The sequence below is a fragment of the Hyposmocoma kahamanoa genome, unplaced genomic scaffold (assembly GCF_003589595.1).
Source record: "Hyposmocoma kahamanoa isolate Upper Pololo Valley unplaced genomic scaffold, ASM358959v1 92, whole genome shotgun sequence".
NCBI lineage: Eukaryota > Metazoa > Arthropoda > Insecta > Lepidoptera > Cosmopterigidae > Hyposmocoma > Hyposmocoma kahamanoa.
The window spans coordinates 18,766,595-18,786,843 of NW_020654748.1; the positions used below are offsets into that span (position 1 = coordinate 18,766,595).

Here is a 20,249-nt window from a genome sequence, read left to right on the forward strand (position 1 = left end):
GGAATCGAACCTAGGACCTCTGCGTGGCAGTCCGGCATGGTAACCGTTCGGGCACGGAGGCAGTTAAAGGCAAGACAAGATTATAGCCTCTTTCTTACAATTTTTGATCATTAAACATTTTAGTTCATTTTTTTTAATCGTTAAACATTTTGTAACTATCGCAAACGCGACTGTGTTTTATTTTTAAAACAATAATAAATTTACAGGCATCTCGCTCTGAGGGGAAAGAAGGTCACTTTAACTAAAGAGCGTCACACACTACGTTTGCCGAGGCATGGTCATTCAACAACACACTTCCCACATCGGTTATTGGTTCTTCGAGAGATATATTTTTTCAAATTTCATTCTTCCATTTTAAATAGTTCCCGTATACATTATGTAATGTAAAAATGCTACGTCAAGTGTTCCGTTTTTTAAATTCATTACACAACACCGATTTTAATTTTCATTAGTATGGAAAATTAGCTATAAGTACAGAAAATTTTAAAGAAATCGACCGCAAAAGTTCGAGAATTACATCTATTTGCCAAATTTTATTGAAATTGAAAACCGGAAAGGCGCGAAGCCGGATTCATCCCCAAGTTTGACACCCTTAGAGGTGGAATATTTTGTTCAAATTTAAACGGAACCAATACTGCGGTACCCTCAACAAAAAAATAATCATCAAAATCACGTAACATACACACTCAATTAAAATACAGACGAATCGAGAACCTTCTCCTTTTTTGAACTCGGTAATTTTTTTTTTTCTAGGTATAATCAATACAAAGCTAGGGTCAAGATGGTGTACTTTATTTTTTTAAGTTTCAAATTTATCGTTTCTTCGAAGTTCTCTTTTTTAAGTTTTATAAAAGTTAATTTTTGTTTTGTAAATAAGATAATAAACTAAATCTATTTCATTTTAATGTTATGCACAATTATCATTTGTTCTAAGCTAAAGATATTAACTATCGTTCATTTGTGAACTTTTATTGTGTCTTAAATACATAAAATAATAAAGTTACTAACAAGCGAAAATAAGTATAATTTGGACTCAAAAGTGCAAGATCAAGTGCACGTCAAAATTCACACTTAAAATTTATTAATTGTATGCCATTGACCATAGGAGTTCAATGCCAAAGAATCAACGTGCTTTTGACTGTACAAAATAAAGAAAGCCATAGAAAAACTTGTAAGAGTAAGATTACAATTACCAATTTTCAAATTACCAATGATATATCTATACTTATTATATAGGTAACTAGTAGCAGAGTTTCAAATCATTGATGCCACTATGAAAACTTTTTTAAATTCTAAAGTTACTAAGAGGTCATAGAACTTCATAAAAACTATCTCCGCCGCAATTGAAACACAAAGTAACGTCAAGAACGCAAAAAGTCAATAGCGTCTATGGAATACGTCAAAATCGCAAAAAATACTGTAAAAGTTCAAATGTTTGAACTTACATCGCATAGAGTAAAGAGAAAAACAGAAACAGCTATTGCGGCTTCTTTACATACAATATTAGAGTATTGTTAAATTTATTGCTATTTAAATAATTTTTAATTTATTTTTTAATTTTTAAATACCACAATGTTCATATATTTTTCTGTGAAAATACTCCACTATTTTTTTGTTATTATTAATACAAAGATCGAACAAAAACAAAGCAAATTTTCATCCTATTTGACTGGACTCAAACCAGCGACTTTTTCACCAAACCAGGGCTATCGCTCTTACATCTGAGCTACAGAACGAGTTAACAAACCTTACCAATTTGTCTATATTTTCGTTGCAGATCTTTGCTTTTTATTTTAAAGACTTTTTGCCGTAGCGCCACCTATAATAAATAACTATACAGGCAACTTATCAACAGTACATTGCTAATAAAATGTATAAGTTATAACCATTGACTTACAATTATATGGACGTCGGGTCCGCGCTAAAAAGTGTCCGCACTTGTAAGGCGCTAAAATCGTATACAGAGCGCGACACTCCGCTTTAGTCTTCATTTGTTCTACGGACAGCGCGATACTGCGATGACATAACAATTTAAATTTCGAATAGGTGGACTTGGGACATTTTTTTCGTGGTTTTTGTATTAGACCCGTCGTCCATTTATTTGTAAGTCAATGGTTATAACACAGGCGGAATACTTTTGCATTAGGTTATTGTCAAAAAAAAATAGATAGATAGATAAAACGTTTATTTGGATCTTCAGACACACATACATAACAGAAAAATATGTAATATAATAAAAAGAAAAAACCCAGCAGAGTCACAGCACTGCTGAACACTGAACACCCAGACATAGCCCAGCGTCGGTGTTTACTCAGGAGCAAACCGCTGATTTTCAGCTATAACTTAGAGGATGCCGCGGTTACGATAACCAACCAGCTGACGCCATTTTCATGTTGTATAAATTAAACAGATAATAATTTCGAAACTAAATAAATACTGAAGATATATATATACATATATAAATATAATAAATTATAAAATTTTTTTAGATTTGATTTAACTATGTTAATAATATAACCAAATTATAAATTGAAATTTTTAGTGATTATTATATAAATGGCAATTTAATTGTAAATAGGTAAGTCATGTTGCTATTACACAATGTTATATAGGCAATTTTCGCTACCTAAGCAAAGCGCTGTGGTATACCCTTTTTTGAGAGTCTAGAAGAAATGCCTTTACCTTTCCTATGAAAGTGCATTTAGATTAGTACTATTAGCAGTAGTAAATACGTAAGGCTTCTCGGTGTTCTTATTTGTAATGCACACCAGCTTCCTATAACAAAAACTATAATAACAAACTAAGACTCGAATCGTTAAGCTGATTGATTAAAAGAACTATAAGGTCATATTATACTAACATTTTGTAATGTTACTCAAAAATGCAAATAAATAATAAATGTTATCGAGAATGCTTTGTGATGCAATCGAACATTCCTAAATAATATCGTACCACTAAAACACATTATAATACGCATATTTCATTTTGCCCAATCATTGAATAATGCACACGAAAGTGGCAACGGAATTCCGATGTTCGGCACGGGCCACCCAAGGTCTTGATCAGCGCTGACGCTTTAACCGCCCCTCTAATCGCACCTCAAGCCTCCATCATGCTGTCTTGTGTTCAGTACACTACTCTATGTCGAACCGCACGTTACCTTCAAAGGTAAACATGTTGTGAGTTTGTATATATGAAAATGCGACTACAGATCTCGATTCAGTTGGTAGTGGGCCTTTCGTAAGAAGGTCATCAGACCAGAAGGAAATAATTAAAGTTTTTAATAAACTCACGGATATTGAAGAAAGGTTTCCAAAAATTTATTTATGTTTGAGAGTGAAACTAATTTTGACTTCTACTAGTTTGTGGGTAATTAATAAATTAGTAAAATAAGTGTTTTATAGTTCATGGGATTTCAATAAAAGGTACGTATGTGACATTCCATTTTGAATTCAGCATTGTAGGTATACGTTGACCGTGACCGTGATCTAAAGTTATCAAAGCTTCCAAATTTGTGTCTACGGCGTAGCCCCTTGCCGAGACACGTCCACGTTTTTTATTTATGCATTGTCTTTAATGAACAGCTAGGTGTATTTTTCGAAAATTATTTTAAATTATATTTTTATGTTTATAACGTACATTGTTGTTTATAATACGCGTTATTTTTTATTTGTAAAAACGTCATATGTACTTATTCCAGGGAAAATTGAATTAAAATTGACTTGGGCCCGTGTAAATCACGTCATGATCATTAAACCTTGAGGTATTTTACAATGTCACGCTTTTGAATTAAAAAACAAAACCCTAAATCATAAATTAATTCATTGCCATAAAACAGATTCAAGTCTTAACATTTCCTATTCCAACGTCTAAAATGTGGTGAAGAACACTCATCGCTTCCTTATTTTTAAAATATGTCCTCTATTAAAACAGTTTGTTTGCATTTTATTAACTAAACAGGTTTCGTAACCTCAAAGCAAAATCTTCGTACCTTACGTAGTTTTTAGTATCTCTTCCGTAACATAATAAAATATATGTGTCAATGATTGAACGACTAGATCTTTAGTGAATCTCGATTAATCTTACTTCACTATTCTATATACAGAAATAGAAAGGATCAAGCAAACTGCACTGGGAAAAACGTTAAACTCGCAGTGTACATTGAAATCTACTAAATATGTTCAGGCGTAAACAAAGTATGCCTCCAGTTTTGTATTAAAAAATACTTTTCCATATATAATTATTCATATAGAGTAAAACGTAGTGAAAAATTTTAATGCTATATTTCATTATAAAGTACTCATATGACACGCTGAATCACTTCACACATTATAAATAAATAACGAACAAACTAATAGCCCCCACTAGGGAAAACCCTGTGTCGCGGGTGCCATGGACACACACATGGACAACCACAATTTACACCAAAACTATTTCCCCCGGCCCGGTAAGATCAGCATGGAAAAGGTTCGGCCACGGAGGCAGTTGGATATTATGTACATTTTGATACATTAGGAGTGTAATTGTAGGTGGGTTCATGGGATCATGGGTGCAAATACACGATATCTCTCGGCCATAAATAAAAAAATCAGGTTTCTGAATCTCAACTTGAAATATATAATATATTAGGACGAGAAGTTATCAAAAATTAGTAGCACTAGAGCTCCTTGTTAAAGAGTTCGTCCACGGCGGTACTGCCACCTTACCTATTTTTGCCGCTAAGCAGTAATGTCAGCATTCCTGTGTTCCGGTTTTCAAGGGTAAGGTGCTGGTGAATTATAGGCACATGGGATTTGTCAACTTATGTCTCAGGGTGACAGTAGTAGTGCCCTTCAGATCTTTGCAATTTAAAGCTCTGAGTGGCACTGCAACTGTAATGAACAGGCGTGTAGCTTACCATGAGGCGCACGGCTTATTCGTCCTGTCAGTTGATTTTATAAAAAAAAGTAACCTTTACAAACAGGTCCGATTCAAATGCTCGGGTAATGTTTAACCCGGAGTTCGTCCTATTGCTCTGGTACTCTTGTTAAAGGGGATTCCCTAATTTAGCCAGGCTAGGTAAGCTGTCGGGCAGATTATTACTGTTAATTGCAAAAATTCGAGCTCTTGAACATACAAAACATGTTAAAACACATTTATTCATAAAAAGCAATGGATAAAAACATACAATGGAATTGTTTTCTGAGTAACAAATTGATATAGCGTCATAATTACCGTGAAACCGGAAAATATTATATATCTTAGTAAATCATCAAACTCACTTGCTGAAGACGTCAGTGTGGTGGTATATAATGACGGCAATTTTAAGAGCAGCGGAACTTGCGTCTGTTTTCGTAATTATTCCGTACCATAAATATTAGAAATAAATACAATAACACGGTATTAAACTGTCGTTGAAAAACAATACATTTCAGGGAGTTTTATCCGATGGCGCTGTCAAATCCATTAGCGGCGAAGTAAAAATATGCTTTAGAAAAAAAAAGAAGAGAGGAATTTTGCACTTTATGTATAATATTTGAAATTTTGAGTTTATATATTCGTCATCTTGGTTAATAAATTGAAAGTTACAAATTAAAAAGGAAATTAACAAAAAAATAACCTTGAATTACCTCGTAGTAGCTTCATATTTACGATATCGATAAGGAAAATATAAACCGGAAGTAAAAAGTAATTAATTATAATAATAATAATTAGATTTGGGTTTCTGAGGCCTGTTACTTCCGGCACAGAATTCATCCTGCTCGATACGGCACGTATTGTTCACCGGTTCTTGAATCTGAGTTCCTGACTCCGGCCGACTATGCCATTGCTGGAGAATATCGCCTCTCCCATTTAAAAATTCAAAATTAATCTTTAAGACCAGAGGCCAGAGTCTAAAACAGATAATAATAATAACAGAATGCAGCCATCCTTAGTCCGCATCCGTAATGTCGCATTGTCAGAAGGTTCATGCAGATGGAAGAGGATGAAGTAGGCTCTTATTACACAGCCTCCACACGCCATACTGCATTTACTTGATTTCGGTCCGTAACTTCGGCTCATACCAGCCAACATGCTGAGAAAAATAAAATTAATAATAATAACCGTACGCGCCACCTTAGCAAGCAAGCAATAGACAGATAGTATGTTACTGCTACTCAGACCACACTACCTACGATCGAGTATATAACAATATTTATGTGCTCGATGGTCACCACTCATCTATGGTGCATAGGAAAATCCTCTATAACAACAATACAGACAACCACTCCAATTACCAGGATTTCAAGTCAATTCTTTTAAAAGTTAAGGATAGTGTCTTGTCGAGTCTAGTCATCGAACTACTTTTCAACTGCCAATGCAATTCTTTGGTATTCTGATCTTCAACGGCGCGTCGGGCAAGTCGATGGTGTAGTCTACACATATCAAGAAGATTAAACGAGATAAAAATTAAGATATGAATAGTAACTTCCATGATAGTTTAAGTAAAGCAACATCGATTGTTAGTAACTGAATAAATTAATGCCATCAGTGCCTTTGCACTGACACTGTATTTAGACTTACGTGCTACTAAATTGTAGCAGAATAACAAATAATATTGGTTGCGCGGAAGTTCGCGGATTAAACCACCGGAGCAAACTCGAGGTGAGTTCCGAGGTATGGAATCCCTAGAGACGAATGTCTCTATAGGGTCTGACGGTCTAGCGGTAAAGTGGACTGTAATGAAACGGAAAGAAGAAAGCTACACGCCTCACCTTTGTTTCCAAAAGTGGTTCTCACAGTCTTCGGGCGGCCGCCGATCTTCTCGTATAATAATCCCTTCGTTAGCCTTTTCTCCTTTTATTTCCCTATTTCTTTTATTTCTTTACCATTTGACAATGTCTTCTATTATATTTTAAATTCTTACATTTTTTTCTTCTTTTCAATGTCACATTATTTTTTTAATTTTTGGCCGGAGTGCGCGAATATCATGGGGAAGGCTTTAACATAATAAGATTTTGTTAGCAAAGTATAAGCGAGCGGGGTGTGTGTATGAGGATGAATGAGAAAGGCGAAAAAAATCTCAATGGAATTACAAAGAAAAATTGGGATTGTAGTCCAGATCCAGGTACCAGAGCAACTAAATTGACTCCGGAACACCACCCAAGTCACCCACACCAAAACCAATTTAGAAAAGTTCATATTTTAAATTAATCCTACGAATGCCTACAGAGCACACGTAGTAATTAATATAAAAAATAATACCTTAATTTTTCAAATCAAGATCCTCTATTTCTTATGTGGTTAGATTTTCAATACTGGTTTCTGCAAGTACTGTTACAAAGTTCTACGTCAATCTTCTTAAGCTATCTAACGGACGTTGAACTGAGATTTTGAATCTAATTTTATCATTTAATTTTTTATGCTGTTTAAATTAAAGATATTCCTTGAGATTAAATCAGGTACCTATTGCTTCTTGTTTGCCTTTTCAGTATACCTATTAAGTGTTTGCTATGTATTGCACTCTGCTGTTCATAAAGTATCAGAGGCCATGATGGTAAAAGGAGGAAGCGACTGTAGGAAAATCATGATTTTTTTTTATAATATCAAATGACGGGACGATGTTCGTCTTGGGCCTGATGGTAAACTACACGCCTGTCCATAACAGATGCAGTGCCGAGACATAAGTTGACAAGCCCCCTGTGCCTGTAATTTCACCAGCACCCTTACCCTTCAAAACCATACCACAGCAATGCTAACATTACTGCTTGGCGGCAGAAGTAGCAGTACTTCCCTGGACTAACTCTTTCACAAGGAGCTCTACTGCTACTAAATGTTCATTGTTGTATAACTAACTACCTCAATCATATTGATATGCTACTAAAAGTACTTAAAATGAATGCAGACGTTAAATAATGATATTTCAATTATACGTTCGCCTTTTCTTCGAAAATTACTCTTCACAAATTAAACGACAAAAGACTAAATCGTTAGGAAAATTCGCCAGACATCGAGACCAAAAATTGTTTAAATCTTTATATACACTTACATTATATAACCCCTTCTAGAAATGGTAAACAATAAAAATAATTAACATACAAGTTTTTACGTAAATCCACCTTATAGTCTTGAACTTGACCTAGGAAAACAATAGATGGGAAAAATAATACTCGCACATTTTATGAATGGTTTGTAACGGCGTCAAATCAGGCAAATAAATAAAATAAAAAATATGTTATTTTTAAATTACTGTACAATGACAGAGACAATAGGTCAATTGCTTTATCTTTAAATAAGAGGTAGATAAGTTCCTTTTTTACAGATGTTGTATTTTTAATAAATATCTGTTTTCCTATATAAAGAAGCAATGTCTCAATCATTGGGCTGTCATCATTCTATTTACAGTTAGCTCCTTGATCTCTTTGTCAATGCTCACTTTGACCATCTTTATTTGCTCGCTATTCTGTTCTCGGTCTTCTTTTTGTTCTCTTTCCTTGTACCTTCTTTTCTCTTTATGAATTCGTGCGCAGTGGGTTTGACAAGTATTTCTGAGATGCACACACTCATACTTACACTAACGAAACACATATTACACTGTCCTGGCAATCAGGGCTTTTTGTTACTACAAAGAAAAATAATAACAACATACTAATAATAATAACATACTGGTTATTATTACAATTTTATCAGATTTTCTCATAGTAACTATTGATTTTTGGCAGCTTAACTTTAGCATCAATTTACTTAAATTTTAATATAACGTAAAATGAATTATTCTTGTTAGATGATAAACTTTAAATGGTTTAATAAGTTCGTAATTTAAGAATGTATATTGAATACAAAAAATAATTATCATAAATTTTATGTTGTTGAATATTTTAGATTTTTCATCATCATCGGCTTACACGCATCCACATTTGGATTTTCAATTGGATATTAATATTCGTTTTTGCTCAACATACACACCTACACGATAAATTTAAGATATAATACTATAACGGGCTATAGCGGAATATCATAAGTTGACAAGTCTCATGCGCCTGTAATTTCACCAGCACCCTTACCCTCCAAAACCGTAACACAGTAATGCTGACATTAATGCTTGGCGGCAGAAATAGGTAAGGTGGCAGTACTTCCCAAGACGAACTCTTTCACAAGGAGCTCTACTGCTACTGAAAATGTATTATAAGAAATCCAATGTTTCAAAGCTATAAGAACCCAAAAATATTTTGAACTAATAGTTAAACTATGGACCTTTATTTACTATGAACAACTCCACTACTGGTCGCGAGTCTCTTTTAGATTATGGTACTTCAATGTACGTTGAATTCAGGTTTTTTTTCTTTCTGTTATCAAATTCTTGAAAAGATATAATTTAGCTGAATGACCCACTAAATGAACCAGTGATAGCACTATTTTTATTTCAATGAAAAAACAAGCAACAAACTTGACGTTACTTTATTATATCTAATTAAAAACCTGACTGTAGCAAAGTTGCAAAACCATGACTAAAAAAAAGGTAAATGTGATCTTGATGTGACGTAAGTAACCCTAATACCAACACCACTCGACCTGGCGATGGGGAATCTTGGCGTAAATATTTTTCCTTGTGGTTTAATGTAACAAAAAATATATACATCAAGAAGATAAAGTGTACAAAAAATATGAGGAAATGCCTATTACGTATAATAAATTCCGAATTCCACACAAGGCCAAAAAACGTACTATCCCAAGCAAATTAGTTTTGATCCACTGAATGGGCTGATTTTCGCTTACCTTGAGAGTCGCAATATCCTGTCGTTCGCGTGCACTTAACCGGTCAGTGATCGTGTTGCACAACATCTTAACAGTGGCGTTCACATACGACTCAGTGATCTTACACTCGCTGTAGTCACTTTGACGGTATTTCTTACTACGCAAAGAAGATCGCCTGTAGTAATCATCTTTTGTTCTCGTATATAACTGCACTTCTTCTTCTTTAACACATTTCTTTACTTAAAATTAAATTCTACTTTGCATTATTTCGCCATGACAGAATGTAAAAAGACCGTAAAATCCTGGCGTAAAGAATGGGATTTGTGATAATATAGAAAGCTGGCTAGAAGTTATTTCATAATCATATTCATCAATTATATAACAAATAATTAAAACCGCTGATTACTTGTTATATTGTTAATGAAATATAGTTATAAGATTTAATATAAAGAAACTATGCACTTACAAGATGCCTAACATACAGGTACTCATTTACTTCGGCAGGCATCGCAACAACACTATTAGAGTTCTAAGATTTAATTGAATAGCTTTGTAAAAAGTCTGTAATTAAGGTTCCTTTTTTACTGTTCATTTTAATAATATCATAGCTTCCCTTACCTTTGTTTTACTTGTATTGGCTTAAGTTGTAATTAAATAAATTTATCTTTATCTTAACCCAAGTCCTCTCTGCCCAGCAGTGGCTCTATATTTAACTAACTAACGTTTATTATTGTCGTTACATATAACTACATGAATTTTATCATATAAATGCAAGAGTAAATAGTAATTGGACGATATGAACTTTACCACGCTACACAGTAACACACAATTGGACATGTAAAGGCAGATGGCTGTGTCAGCCGTGGCCATGGAACCCTGTAAAGGGCCCGAAAAGTTTATTAGTTTTAAAATACAAATAAACGCGATTTAGATCCGAAAAACTAATTTTATTTTCAAAGCATAACAATCGCGAAAACTTAAGAACTCGAAACCACACAGAAATTTAAAGAGCTAATTTGGGGAGAGAGTAGCCTCGACGTAAATTTAAGAAAGGCCAAGTTAAAAGAATCGTGAGTTAAAAAGCATGAATGAAAAGGCTGATGAAACTGAATGAGGCGATAGACTAGAGAGTTTGTTAGGAGCCTAACAAGTATGGTCTTTGCCTACGCAGTTTTATTTAATAGTACATAGGAAAAAAAAATCTCGTTAAATAAAAATATGCGATGTTTATATTTCGTAAAATTATGACAGCGACATCTCTATGCTCCTTGGCGACACTAACAGTTGACACTAGACTATAATTCCGAATTCACAACGTGACAATTAAGACTCAGCTTGTTTTACTTACTTTTCCCCATGAAAATGCGGAAAAACAATTGAAAATAACGTAATTTTCATAGATTTCATTCACATATTTTTATTTTTTGGCAGTTTAAATTCTCTGAAGGTAAATAATATTAAGTACTGTAACATTATACTACGATAGCATTCTATCGTATTCAGAACATCAAAAAAGAAAGAGATGGCATTATACAGTTCATATAGCGTTATTTCTTTCCTATTTTTAATAAGGAATAGACAATATTGGGAAATCATTCGTTCTTTCAGTCACTTTAGCAATAATACATTACTTGGTTGATAGGTCTGTCGTGGTACGAATATGGTAATATTATAATAAGCTTACTATAAGCTTACATTGAAATAAAATTGTTTTTTGAAAGGTTATGGTAAGCCCCCTGGGCTACTAAAAACCAAAGTTACCAATGTTGCAGTGGTAAATAAAAACTATGGAGATAAACATTCCATAAACATGATTCATTACATAACACGAGATCCTATAAGGCAGTCGCATCCGTCGTGCCAATATGTATTTAATTAATAATTCACGCATATGTAAGTTTACACGTCACCACATAACACACATACATACCTTTGAAGAACATTTTTATTACTATCTATTATGAAGAAGGACAGATACTAAATTGGTAATTTTAATGAAACAGTTGTTCTTTCAGGATTTGTTGATTGTTTATCGCTAAGACACGATTAGGTTCGGTTAGGTTAGGTTTAATAGAAAAAAACATTTTCCTCTCTAAATTACTTTCGGGGTTATGAAATTTCGACCAAACGTCATTTCTGGAAAATGTCATTTCGAACTACTGATAGCTAACCGTGGCCAACATACGGCAGACTGGGTGGTGTAACACTATACTGGCCGTTCCTTCGTCGAACGAAGCCTAGATTTTGTACAAAATATATTTAGATAGTCTTAATCTAGGTTAGATGTATAAATTAAGTAGCATTACGGAGAGACATTACCATTAACGGGCACGGTAAAACTCCTTAAATTTAGATTTTAAAAAAGTATGAAATTTCGTTCGTATCATGCATGTTTTCATTTCGTCGGATCTAATGAAATAACGAAATACGTTAATGCTATTGGTTGCTAAAATACAAGTCTTCTCCACTCTATTTTATTAGAAAACAAGTGAAAATCTTGTATGATTTAGTTATACGATATTTTCTTAATGAATGCATTTAAATATTTCTAAGACAAAATATATACAAAGGGACTACGCAACAAGTTCGTCGCGATTAGGGCTTGGTCACACCAAAACCGAAATAGCTAGAGGTCGAGTTACGAAAACTCTTTTGTAATTCATACTTTATGACATTTTTAAGCTTCTCCTATACGAGTAGTCGCCTTTGTCCGTTAACAAGTTAAGTTAATTCCACTAAAACGGAACGAATTGATACTTACGAGTGAATAAAAACAAACTTTGGTCATGCAAATTTTATGCTGAACAAGGAAGTAAATACTGCAAAAGTTACAAAATATCTGAGAACTGAAAACAATTGATTTTAATTATCATACGAAAGGTTCACTACATTAGTTTGTCTCTGTTTACCCAATTGGCGATTAACACCATCAAAACAATTTTTTTAATTTGTTTTGAAATTAACTTTTTTATACTATCAAATAACGAGTCGAATAAGTCACACGCCTGATGGTAAGCTACACGCCTATTAATAACATATGCAGTGCCACTACCAAAGCTTTAAATCGCAAAGATCTGAGGGGCACTGCCACTGCGCCTCTCACCCAGACACATAAGTTAACAAATCCTATGTGCCCGTAATTTCACTAGCACCCTTACCCTTCAAAACCGGAACACAGTAATGCTGACATTACTACTTGGCGGCAGAAATAGGTAAGGAGGTATTTCCCTGGACGAACTCTTTCACAAGAAGCTCTACTGCTACTAACTGTATGTTTTGCCTGCCCCAAATTTAGTCTAGAACTACAATATATCTAAGAATAGAACTCGAATGTCCACTTAGAGTTAGGCAATATTTTAATCCAAATCTTAAAATAATATAATAAGTTATTTAAATTCTTCTCATTCTTCTTAACAATTTATCTGACAAATCAAAGAGACGCTTCGAATACAAATGAGATGACTTTATGCTGAAGTTGTTGTTAAAATTGTCGTAGCAATGACGGAATAATAACTAAATATTATACGGAACCTTCTAGATTTTTATATTAATTCAAGATCTAATAATTAATACACATCTTATAAAAAAAAAAATCTAAATGTCGCTATAAATTATCAGAATTTAAATGATACTTCGATACATGGAACATTGTATATATTGTTAAATATCAAGAATTAATCATTAATACAGTATTTTGTAAACAATTCAAATCAAATGGCGGCAATAAATTATCAAAACTTTAAAGAGTGCGGTCCTGACCGTAAGCCTACGTCCAACAGCCGCTTCGCAAAAATTCCCCTATGGATATGCTGTTAAAACCACAATAATAAACAATAACAATGTCAATAAAAAGATATTTAGGAAATTTCACTATAACATCTCTTATATTACTGCTATAATTATGCATTTTGCTGGTCACAACTATGTTCAGAGAACGCGTCAACGTCAAAGATCAACGTTATTTGAATTTTTAATGTAGAAGGGACTGGCAGTTGCAAACAGTTGCCTTAAGCTCAAGAAAATCGACAAGTTCTATATCTGTACAGTGGCTACATTACATCGCTAATTAGATTAGCATGTCACTTTCTGACAGCTACATTAATCAATGATTACTAAATACACAGTAATCACGAGAGTATCGCACTTATTCGTCCCTTTTATTACGTGTGTAAACGAAACCCATACATTTTATTAAGGGAGCAGATTTGTATAGTTCATGATATGTTATTTGCACTGATGAGTAGTAAACTAGGGCTATACTAGAACTTCTCATATGTGGTTCAATACAGTTGTAAAAACTAAAGTACGGACAATGGCACATCGGACTACACATTTGTGCAGATGTTTGACAGGTGTAATTTATAAAAGAATTAATTATAATTTCTTATATTATTTCTGTAAATAATTTTTTTTTCACAATGTTAGTTTACTTTTAACTTGCAATACGGATGACACGTGCTACATTGAGCTGAATGACGCTTTTGTTCTATTCTTCTCCAAAGACATTCCGATAAGTTGAAGTGACCTCTGTAATATTTCGAAAATCGAGTATATAACCAGAAATAGAGACGAAATGTCATTTAATTTGTTTGAAAACTATACTGCCATAACATTACCGTGACAACTGCGCTCCGATTGGCGCCCATTGATGACGGATGTCATCAATGAGTGTCGTCAACTGTTTCACTTCAAATCGACCATTTAACTTGAGCTTACTGACGAAAATAGTAACTTACATTTTTAATATTTAATTACCGATGAAATTTGCTTCCGTTTGTTTTGTAATTAGATATTGCTGTTTTTCCCACACCACCGAAAAGAAAAAGTTAGAGATATTATCTTTATTACAATAAATACAGAATATACGGAGAGACATGGGAGAGACGAATATTTTTGGAATATACGGAGACGTACACACAGGTCAGTAGTTGGCCTGTCTATATTTCAGTGCAAACGGGAGTTGATATTTATAAGAGCTGTATCGCTAATGTGTTACCAGGAATATATGGCCCTTATATCGTCTCTATTTCTGGTTATATACTCGATGTGCATGCATTTAGAAAATAGGTTCTCGTACGTTATACCGCTTCTCTGTACCAACAGACAAATTCCCCCTCCATCGCTGCCGCTTGTGTTGCCATTTTACTATTTTATGTATTGGTAAATAAACTCAAGGACATATTAATTAGATGGACTCTAAAAAATGTGGAATTATTATAACAATTTTCATACCTATAAACCTTGGCCATTCATACAGAACGTTTAATTTGAAAAAAGTATAATTTCAATCATCTTTGATGTTTTACATAATTTTTACAGATTGTTTAATCGAAAACAAAAGACGTATGAAGACATTCTTTTTTTAAATTTAAACGTCCTGGTATACGTGGCCAATAGTTCATGTGAACTATGTTATCATAATTCAACATTTTTGTTAGCGTCTCGTATTTTGAAATTGCCACTACAGTGACAAATCTAGATCTAAACATGCATTAATTGTAGTAAAGAATGGCAACTGCTAACAGTACGTAATTAAATCGCTCTACGCATGTCCACAGGGCTTCTATTATACCACGATAACCTTCACACAAATAATAAACTGGCGATGAATCCACGATTTGCCGAAACACGCAAGGTCGACTTTCCTAAGACGTTGTGAAATGTCATGTCAATATTATGTTGGCTATTCCAATGTTAATATGACTATTAAACTCCATCTGGGTTAAGGTTCTACGTTTCGGATATACGCGCTAAACAAGTTCTTTACATAAAATAGTGGAGCTCTGGCCTAAGCTTGTCATAGTAGTTGGTGTAGTAATATTAATGACATTCCTTCAACTCTAATTTTTTAAACCAGAAATTAAATATAGATTTAAAACAATAAGAAGTACATCACCATCATCATCATCAGCTTACACGCATCCACTGCTGGAAATAAGCCTCCCCTAGAGTTCCCGGTCTTGTGCCGCCCGCATCCAGCCACTGCCGGCCACCTTGCTCAGGTCGTCTGTCCATCTTGCCGCAGGGCCTCTCACGCCACGTTTTCCTTGACGTGGTCGCCATTCCAGAACAAGTCTCCTGCAGACATGCCTGGCCCCCTCTTAAGCTTATTGATTTTGCGAGCTATGTTGGTCACTTTAGTTCTCTGAAATGTGACCTCGTTAGGGATTCTGTCCATCACAGAAACCCCAAGTACAGCTCGCACCATCGCACGCTGAGCAAACTTGAATTTGTTGACGATGCCTGTTGTTAACGCCCACGTCTCGGCTACGTTGGACACAACTGGTAGATAAGAAGAACAAACAATAATAATACAAAACGATTGTCACTTGTAGCAGGTTCCTTGCCACTACTGCTTCTCTTTTATTTTTCGATAATGTTTCACGATTACGGTTATAATGGCAAGCGGTAGTGGAAAGTAGCATTTATTTTATAACGAAAATAAGTCGTAGTACTGTCGTCAAAATAACTTGATCTAGGATATTGCACAAGTAACCTAACTTTAATGTGTCAATAAAAAACAGTGACTACTGCCCCGTCTCCGCGGACGTCGAAGACGTAGATTGTGTCATGCACGACCCAGGAAGGGGAGAAGTACCTTAGGGGAATAGACTCAAGGAGTCAAGAAAAGCGCATTCCGAAGTGATTCCAGTGCAAACAGGGTGCACTCTGCCGTGTTCCGGCCCGTATAAACAAAAAGATTTATAGGGCCATGGGATGGTTAGTGGGTTCGACGGATCTATTGGAAATCCAAATTTGACTGTTACAATACAAATACACTTTGTTGCACGCAGTACAAATACATAACCAAAATAAAATAAACAAAAGACAGCTTATTGTTAGATAAATAAATGTACAAATAATATATAATTACTCTTTAATATATATAATGATAATATGTAATAAGTCTTACTTCACTATCTAATATATTATAGGTTTTACATTTAGTTATTGAACTAATAATGAAACGTCTGGTAGTTCTACTACAGCTAAAACCTAAATGGTTTTTATCGTAACATATTTTGTGGTTTCAACTTATGCAAAAAGCAACATATAATAAAGTACTTCTAATTAATTCTAACAAAAACGCAAACCAATAGCAACTTTGATCATAAGTTTTTGGTTCAACACATATCTAATTTTTATTTCATTGTATACTATAATATTGTGTAATATTATTAAAAATATAACAATATATACCCAAAATTGCGTATTTTATTTTACAAGCGTACACAATAATGTAATGTGACAAGGTTATATCTTTCTCTCAGCGTTAATTATCAAATTTCACAATGATTCTTGCGTTCGAAATGTTAAACATTAGCGTTGCAAAACATATTTAATTACACTTAAATTATATCGTTTAAACAAAGTCTAGGATATAACATAAAAATTAAATTTCGAATCATTTAATAAGAAATATTTGCACAATCTTGTAAAAACTATTCTGGGGGCCCCCAGAACTATGAGCTTATAACAAGCCAGCCAAGTTCCATGCAATTCACTTGACGTGGTAAAACTGAATGGTTTAAATTCGTATCATGATCTACACAAAGTTGAATGGGAATGGCATGCCAGGATGATGAGTTTTACTTTTTAAACGTTAATTATTGTGTCTGCCTGGCTAGCTGACATCTAACAAGAGCGATATGGAACTACATACTAAATCATATGAAAGAAATAGACAGATGTACTATCCTGGGAGCGTTCAAGCACTATTAACCGATTGTGTTCAAAATGAGAATAATTATATTTTTTTATTAATTCTATTATTGATTATACTTATTACGTTGCTTTGTAATATCGCAACTTTTCAATCATACTTTACAATTTGTCGTAAGACTTTTGTCTTACATGTGATGTCTAGTCATTATCATTAAAATTAATAAGGTGAGTTTGTAATTTGATAACACAATTGGAACGTATCTTGCATTCGTACATTTTCATTGATTGCATTTAAGTCAAATTTGGCACTATTTTAAAAGTTATTTTATGATTTCCGTTCAATAAAATTATTAAAATTCCATTTAAAAATTCCAATAACATTCATGACAACATTTAATATTATCTTTGTTTACTTTATAGATTCGAATAATTCAAAACACGCTCAAAATAGTTAAAAGTATTTATTTATTGACAATTGGCTATATAGCCAATAAAGATAACAAATAATTATGAAACTGAAAATATAATAAATCAAGTAAAGTAATTTCACAAAAATAAATTAATATTACAGTAGTAAAACATCATAATTCATTACAATCAATATTACAATTTTTTTTCATGACCAAGTGACATTACGAATAGGTCGTGCATCTGGTGTCGCATGTCCTTAACAGTAGCAGTGCCAATCAGAGATTTAAATCGCAAAGATCTGAGGAGTACTGCCCCTGCACTATTCACCCTGAAATACAAGTTGACAAGTCCCATGTGCCTGTAATTTCACCAGCACCCTTACCTTTCAAAACCGGAACGCAGTAATGCTCACATTCCTGCTTGACGACAGAAATAGGAGGATGTACACTTTCACAAGGTGCTCTACTACTACTAAAATAAATAAAAATAAATCATATTTGAAATATCAGTTTAGTACGAAACATTGTCACATTACATGGTATAAATAATTCCATACAATATTTCCCTCGCTTGTTTTGTTAAATGTTTAAAATGGAAACTGCATGTAAATATTGCTAATAAATAATTGACAAAATCCTTATAGAATGTGAAGGCCGCGTAAGTTTTAAAAAATAGCATTGGACTTTGCAGTATACGCAATATGTAAGCAATATTGACTCGACATTGACATTGCGCTAAGTGTAGTTCAAGTTTGAGTGCAAGCCTGGTGAAAGTAAGCTGTGCCGCCATCTACCAACAACTGAAAGAACTATTGTCATTGCGTGATTTACACTGGGAGAAAAGTCTTCAGATAGATCCTGAAATAAGTATTAAATATTGTTTAAGAAAACAATGTAAATATAAAAACTGAGTAAAAATGTTTTTCAATGTAACGTCAGCGATGTTAATGATACATTAAATGATTAGTGTTATTTGATGACAAAGAAAAGGGTAAACAACTTTTTATTTAACAAACGTTCATGAACGGAAAAAACCTATCAAATTATTTTCAACCTGCACAATGCAATGAAGATATATATATAAAGGCTGTCAATATTACACTAATAACGTATACTTTGTCTCTAATCCACGTGGGTATTAGTACATAAAAAACAGGTTTATCCCCTGTAGAAAAATATTACAAGCATATAATCTGTATGTCCGGCGTTTGGGTTTTTACACGTGTAAAAACCCAAGCTTTACAGGTGTTCGGATAGAAAAGTTACAAAACGTCAAATGACGCATAACAAAAACAATTCTGATCCACTAAATACACCAATAAACCTTAATGCTTCTGGTTATGCAATTGGACACAGAACAATAACATTCTAACAAAACTAATAATCACGTATAATATAACTGGTTTTCGGGGCTTTTAAAGACGACGACCCGACAAGATCATGGTCGAAGAACTTTAATTATTTTACGTCATAAAACTAATAAGAATGTGGAGATTGAGTAACAGCTTCGGTCTTTCTAGAATATTTAGCATCATAATCTTCTTTATGTTTAGCTTCGTAGCAATCTTCCAATTATATTAAATTTAAAAACAAATTTAATCACATAAGTAAACGTTTTTTCATACTTGAACTTTGTTTGAGACGGAATAACACGGTAATTGCTTATATTTTAAATAACCTAAGTGAATTAATGATTGTAACACAAAAAACAAAATGTATTGTGTACTTGTTGTTGTCGTTAAAATTGTTAAAATTTGCAAATTAAATGCTCATTCATTGTTTAGTGCTCTATCGTAGTTGCTTCCTATATACTGCAAACACGTAGACTTAAAAAACTACTTGCATATTTAAGTTATAATTTATACTACAATCGGTAAGTAGAGCTACGATAACCCAGTACAACAACGGTTATGTATGAATTGATTTTTTTGAGTGAAAGAATTCGTCCAGGAAAGTACTGTCACCTAACCTATATCTGCCACCAAGCAGTAATGTGATCATTATTACTCTGTACCGAATTTGAAGGGTAAAAGACGCTGACGAAATTACACGCACATGGGACTTGTCAACTGAAGTCAGACAGTACCCCTCAAATCTTTGCAATTTAAAGCTCTGAGTGGCACTGCAACTGCAATACTGTCGTAGGCAGGCGACTCGCTTACCACCAGGCGCACGACTTGTTCGTCCTGTCACTTGGTATCATAAAAAAAAAACTGAGATATCGCCAGTCGCCTAACACTGTTTCAAACACCTTTATTCTAATAATTATACACTTCAAATTACAAGATACCACTTAAATTTTTGCGCAACGTTTAAACAAGGCATCATAAAGCTTTAGTAAAAACACCTAATTGTAGTGATTTGTTCATTTTCCACAAAACTACATCGAGTAAATATCGCGCACACCTGCAAGCACGTTGCTAAATCCCAATCTCTTGTGTATCATGTGTCTTATTACAT

At 33.7% G+C, this 20,249-nt stretch overlaps 1 protein-coding gene across 3 annotated transcripts in view; it reads left to right on the top strand.

Annotated features, from left to right (window-relative positions):
* LOC113236430 (elongation of very long chain fatty acids protein 7-like) overlaps nucleotides 1-20,249 on the top strand; it is a 149,504-nt gene that overhangs the window by 87,677 nt on the left and 41,578 nt on the right. The window contains exon 1 of one of the 3 annotated variants that reach the window (XM_026472487.1): nucleotides 3,252-3,425. The exons of the other annotated variants lie outside the window; for them this stretch is intronic. The gene's annotated coding sequence lies outside the window, so the exon portion shown is untranslated. Of the gene's footprint in view, nucleotides 1-3,251; nucleotides 3,426-20,249 lie in introns of those variants that run through there. 3 annotated transcript variants of the gene reach the window in all.